General features: G+C 33.3%; 1 long non-coding RNA gene across 1 annotated transcript; it reads right to left on the bottom strand.

Annotated features, from left to right (window-relative positions):
- Nucleotides 1–259: 259 nt before the first annotated feature.
- Nucleotides 260–6518, bottom strand: LOC123525279 (uncharacterized). Its single transcript, XR_006681427.2, has 4 exons — nucleotides 6054–6518; nucleotides 2818–2964; nucleotides 1481–1508; nucleotides 260–498 (listed from the first exon to the last, which is right to left on the bottom strand). It is a non-coding gene; the product is annotated as an uncharacterized LOC123525279 (long non-coding RNA).
- Between the last annotated feature and the right edge of the window lie 518 nt (nucleotides 6519–7036).

Below are 7036 nucleotides of genomic sequence, written 5' to 3'. Positions count from 1 at the left end.
TGACTTGCTCATCACTTTGTTCTTTATCAGGCACTAAAGGCACATTTATACAAGCAGTACTACCTTCGTCTCTGACACCTTTTCTTCTTTCAGAAATATACTCCTGTTTATACTTTAATAAATTCATATAATTTTGTATCTCAAATTTTGGTGTTTTGAACTTTTCACGTGATACATATTCCGAGTAATAGTGTGCCATTTCTGCCTCTTCTCTTTCTCTCCTGATGTATTTCACCATAAGAATCACCATACTTAGTGAATAAAACAACAGAACCGTTACTATATACAGAAGGGCGTCATGCGACGTCCTGGGGTTCTCCGATATGACGTCGGTTGCATTACTGCAAATAACTGACGTGGAAGTATGATGTTGTGAAGTTTCATTGTCTCCAAACCTCTCCATACTTGAAATCGTTGCATTGTCCGTGTCTACCGAACTAGAGTTAAGGTCTGTTGTATAGTAGTAAACCAACGCTGTGTGATTGTAAACGATCATGCCTGGTTGATGTAATAAGATAAAATAAGATAAGATAAGGTAAGATTTATTTAAAGTCTGCAAGATAGCAAAGAAGTACAATATAAGCTCATGCGAGCTTTTGAACCGACTACAGAGTAAGAAATAGTATATGTGAGAACAGATGTATAAAAGCTGCAATAATAATATAGATATTAATAGTATAATTATAAACTTAATCTAGTATGTTAAGAAAAGGAATATGGAAATAAAATTTGAAAACACATTTAAAAACTAAGACAAGTGCTTAGCCATGTTATCTAAGATGTCACTTAATGAGGGAGAATAAATCAAAAGCTTTAAAAAAACTATTAAAATATAACAGTTCGTGTAATTGGTTGTAGGGATTGAACGGAAAGACACACAAGTACAATAGATTGGCATATCATAGTTTGCAACACTAATACAAAAGCAAACAAACACGTTAGCAAGTGCAACAAAGCAAAACAAGAAGAAAATAAATAGACTGCAAGTAAAACTAAAGGAATTTTACAATGTCATAAATAGCATATGCATGTACGATTCATACAAACACAGGCACATAGTACATATGTACAAAAATAACAAATAACTGAGTAGTAAGCAATGCCGAACTAAGAAAATCTACAGTCAGTGCAAACACAAAATAGTAGATACAAGCATGGGAACCTGGAGATAATTTGTGACACTACAAAACCTCATAGCAGCAGGCACGAAAGCACAAAAAGCTAACACAGATTGGAAAAAGCAACATGCAAAAAAAAAAACCGAGCGTCTTATACACATACATACACATATAACTAATTAAACTTTGCGCAGGCCCCACCAATGCTGTAGGAGCTCACTGGCCTAGTTTACAAGCAAATTGCACTTGCAGTCTCTGCCACTGCAAGATATGAGGCTTCTGCATTGGCTGAAGCTGCATCCCGAAGTGTTCTTTAAGCGAGCTCCACAGCACTGGCGCAGCATACATGAAGGATTTTTTACCATAAGATGATGTTCAAACAGCTGGCACCTGTAATATATTTAACTACCTGTAGATTGTTTAGCAACAAGATCAGACAAAAAAGGTGGTGCAATATCAGTAACTATCTTAAAATGTTCCAAGGCCGTAGTTCGCGTTCTGCGTGCATGTAATGAAGGTAAACTTGCTTTGTCAGGTAAAACTGCAAATGTGAAAGAATAATCATCGTACACAGATCGTTTTTTAATCTTTTCCATTTTTAGTATAAGTTTCAGAGCAGAAATGCCATGCAAGTGAGTAAAAGTTAAAATTTGGCAATACAAAAGTGTAAAATATGGTAAGCCTGTTTAGTTTACTCAATTTAAGACAGGTTAGGTTGATTATTACTGTTGGAAGACAAAATCCTTTCCAGTATCCCTAGCAACATTCGTTAAAAGGTCATTAATATTTCAGAAACATCTACATTTTCAGTTACAATTTTATCTTTCTCATTTTAAACAATTTTACTAATATATGGGTGTTATTTGATTTTCTTGACAATTATGGCTTGGCATTTCCCCAAAAATCAGATGACTTACAACCGCCGACACATCTCTCTTGGAAGTACTTTAAAACCTTTTCTTTACGTTTTTTACAGTATTTCTTAAGATCCTGTATTTGTCCAATGTTTTAGCATTTTTATTTTCAAGTAATTGTGATATAACATGTTTTTATTGATAACCTTACGTAATTCTCTATTCATGTATGGTAACTGGGCATTTCGTTAATACATTTGTTTTGCAGGAACATGTTTATCAATAACTGATATCACTTCATTTTCAAAAGCATCGTGCATATTGTTTATATCAGCTGATTCTGTAATTTGAATATTTTTCAGGTCTGATATATATATTCCTTACATTAAGCATAATCATAATTGGGCTTTTCAGATTTTGACACTTTATTGTTAATAACAGTACCAATAAAATTATAATTGAAACACCTATGGTAAGGTTCAGGGTCCTCATGCACAACAGTTTTAATTAGTAAGTTGTCACATCCACAAAAGATGGCTGCATATTTTTTATGAAACATGTAGGCTTTCTGACCAAATTTGCAAGGTCAAGGAGGTCAATAATGTCAAGAAATGGTTTCCCTTTAGTTTCACTGAGTAAGTCATAGTTTATATCTCCTAGAAACATTACAGTTTTTCAAATTTTGTGACACACTTATCAGCTATACTTACAAAACTTTCTAAAAACAAACAACAACAACAACAAAAAACAACAACAAAAACAACAACAAAAAATAACAACAACAGATTCATTTTATGGGGTCTGCAGATACATGATATTGACCGATATAACCTTAAAAGTCATACTTTCAAGATCTTCTTCTTCCAAATCCTTCTACTTCTAACAGGGATGTCAGACCTAATGAAACATGCAGTTCCTCCTGCGTGAGAGTTCCTATCTCTGCACTCAGGCTTATATCCAGGAGCAACAAACAGCTGTATCTAATTTAGTCTCTGAAAAATATATCACATCCACTACTTTTTTCAGACAAAATTTCATCAATTTCTGAGAATTTGTTACGTAAACTGTAATCAGTCCTCACGCTGTGCAGGCCATGCGACAGTTACCAGTTGTCTCAGTGGAACAAATCAAAAACACTGCACGTCAGTCATGTTTTGTTCAGTATGGTAGCAGACTAAATATAACATTTCTTGGCAAAAGCAATATATTTCAAAATAACCAAAGTTGTGTAATTGTACTTACGTTTGATAAATGGCAAATGGTGTCTTTTTCTGAATTTTTCTGGCATGATAAATCATTATTTCTGACTCTCTTTAAAAGAGACAATTCAGAACAGTGCAACAGCAAATTGTAGATATTATATAGTACAACGTTTTATCATCCATAAAATAAGATCTGTTAAGACTCAAACACTCCGAGATGGAATGCTACATAAAATCAATCGACTGTTTTAAAAGTTAGTCTGGAAAGAAACAAAAGTAAATCACGGAATGGTATTGAGTTAGCTCAGAACGCATTAACACGTCAGAATCACACCAATATTTAAATGTTTTCGCATTTTAAATATTGTAAAATTAAGTGGAAATCATGCGACGTAACACCTGTATTTGATTATATCTAGATAATAGAGATATTGAAAGCAATTTTGCACCTACGACGACACGTAACGTTAATGAGTCAAAACGTCATTGCTTGTACCACACCGCAAGGGGTGGTCACACATGCTAACGTTCTTTTACTTTATTGACTTATATCAACTTTGATTTGCAAATGTTTATTTCGATTCATGGGTTCTTTAGGTAGCAAATTTATTAGATAAACATTATCAATTTGCAAAATTGATACATCGACGTAAATTCAACAAAATGTATCAAACACGATATAACTTGATTATTATGAAATGGAGACTTTAAAGGAAAAGCTACAATATTTCAGTGTACGTGTACAATGTGCGTTCTATAAACTTGTCAAATGTGTGTTGTTGCTATTCATGGGATGTTAACGTTGTGGTCAGTGTTGATAAATGGACTGGTCTGATTTTAATATTAGTATATGTATAAAAATGTTCAATGAAACTTTCTTTTGTTTCTGTAAACATGGTAAAAGGAAATTGCAGTTAATGAGGTGCACTTAATGGCTTTTAGAAATTAAAGATAAAATTAACTCGAAAATCTTTAACTTAATACATAAGAGTTATGTGCTATCATGTATATACAAAAGAAGAAGTTTTATATAAAGTCATAAAAATACAAGTTATTTAGTGATTGCAGTGATGTGTTATTCACTAACAAAATATTCTGCTATTATTCATGTACTGTATTATAAAGATGGAAATAATGCTGATGACCTCAAGACAATTTACATTCCATTGACGCAAAATACTAATTAAAACGAAATCTGTAAATCGCGATTTCAATATCACTCTTTATGAAATGGTAATTTTATTCCATATAATCGTGGAGGAAAGCAATTTTCTCCATTAGGAAATGCTTCGCCATTATCAAATTGCATCATGCGCTTTAGTCTTAATCAATACCTGGATGTTTTCTGAGGAGAAACGGCTACCTTTACTAACATTTCATTTCCCATATGAATTGAACAAATGCACAGTATGAAACACTTTTTGTACTCTTGCAACATTAAGAAAATGGTCCTTTATCTGCGATTATGAAACAAAGGAACGGAAAGTATCAAACTATTCCCAATTGTGTCCGCCTTAAATGTTAACTTTAATATTTTACAATATCTTATAAATATTTGCATTCAGTTAGTAGGATGTTGAGTTTTAATTTGTCTTTATTTAAATAATCTTATCACTTGTATTCTATAACAATATTTTCAAAACTTGATCATATGGTTTATGATTAAAGATTAGTTTAGGGGCTTCCGTGGCCGAGTGGTGAAGGTCGCTGATTTTATATTTCATTACCTCTCATCAATGTGACCTCTTTCGCGGCGTTGAATTCTCCATGTGAGGAAGCCACGAAGGTCTGTGGTTCTACCCAGGTTCCCTCTGCATGGAGGGGTACCTTGTGTCTTCCTCCACCATAAAAAGCTGCCATAGGACCTATAACTGTGTCGATGTGACGTTAATCCCAACAAAAATAAAAAAAGTGTGTTTAGCAGTTAGACAATACTATATACAACTTGAGTAAAAAATGACATCTATATAAAGGCATGGTGTTACAGAATATACTTGTTTGTTGATTTCTATTAATAACGGATCTTCATTAACATTTATCCATCTGAAAGCAAAAAATCTGTATCAGAGAGCAGCTGTAGAGAAAAAAGCAACAAATAATGTAAGAAATTATTTAAAGTCAGGTTTAACACAGACTGAAAATTAGTTTTGAGCAATAAACTACAAATGGTTATTTTCGCGAGTGAATTTGGATTTCCGAATACCCCCCCCCCCCCCCCCCCCAAAACACACACACACACACCACCACCACCACCACCCTTCCTGGTCAAGACTGTACATCCTGTTTAATTCAGAATTTTCCATGCGTCAAAACATTATTACATCTACGCCGTTTGTCTTTTTTAAAGACATTTCTTGTTTACTTTTTCCTTCTATATTTTGCATATAGGCCTGAACAATGCTTCTTTTGTTAATCCAGTGATTTTACAAAAAATCTTACATAGACACACAGCTGATTTCATTTGACTTTTTATAACATTAGATATTTTCTATGATTCTATGTCCCTCAAATGAATTAATTTTAAGCGTAAAATATAATATAAATAAATCAAAACTTAAATTTATTTTTAAGAAATAAACGGAGATTACAACGTAAAGTATCTTTATATCTTTGCTGATTTTTTAAACAACGACCGCTTTGTGATTAAAGATTTCTGGAATCACAAGTTATCGTTAGCAAATTACACGATTTTTTTCACAATGGCTGAAGAGAATCTCTAACTTAAATGCTTCATCTAAGGCTATATTTTCATACTTAACAGGATTATACCAAACTTGAGATATGTAAGAAGTACGAGAATATAAAAATAAAAATAACAGAGAGATATATTAAATGATGCGCAACGCAATCTTACTGAATCGCATTCAAGACGTACTTACCCCCTTGAACCTACATCCCAATCACTATCCTTGTAATTATCCGCACTCTGTTGATCTTCTTTTCGCCTGACAGATTGCTTCTGCTGAGTATATTATTATTTGTGGTTTGTTATTTAAACGCTGGAGAAACAGATGTACTCGATCGATTTTAAATTCAGATCCGATGTAAATTGCTGCATCATTTGTAGGCCTATACTAACTAGAGACATTCTAAACTCTATTAAATCAAATCATTCTTTCCTCTTATTCACGGATGAAAATCATACGTAAGCGATAATAAGCTCGAAAGCTGTTCAAATGATTGGATACATATTGTTTTCATACTACGCTGAATATCACTATTGAATATCAACCTATGTACAATGTTTTGTGGATACTTTGTATGAAGATGAAACAACAAAGATATATTACAGTCTTAATTATTAAAAAATGGATGCGATATCCCGATAAATGGAAGCCGCTAATATTGTAAACAGGAAATCAATGGTTTCTATAGAAACATAATGGTTATTTTCATCTGAAGCTACAGTAGTTTTCTAAAGATATTGACTCTTGAGCATTATTATTGACGCAGTAACGGAAACAGGCAGTGCCCAGTTCATGTCGACTTACTAAGACAAATGGACAGTGTACACTTTCAAGTAATATTATGATGTGCAGACACCACGTACGTACCATTATTCCGATTTTCGTCTGATGATTAAAAGAAAATGAAGTGTTAATAGGTTATGTTTATGTCGTCAACTATATGGCTCCGGCCCCTCCAGATGAATATTAGTCATTTTGGTTAACTTTCCTGTTTCTTTTACGTACAAAATTGTAAACGGTTTACAAGGGTCTGCAATTAAAACTCGTTCCGGAAGACCAACAATAACTTCAGCTGTAGGGGTTCGAACTCGCTATCCCTAATTTCGTTGTTCAGCATCGAACTAATATCACTGGACGTGTTTCCTAACATAATATAGCAGAACTCCTCAACAATA

Source organism: Mercenaria mercenaria, chromosome 3 (assembly GCF_021730395.1).
Source record: "Mercenaria mercenaria strain notata chromosome 3, MADL_Memer_1, whole genome shotgun sequence".
Classification (NCBI taxonomy): Eukaryota; Metazoa; Mollusca; class Bivalvia; order Venerida; family Veneridae; genus Mercenaria; species Mercenaria mercenaria.
This window is presented reverse-complemented; position numbering and strand designations above follow the sequence as displayed.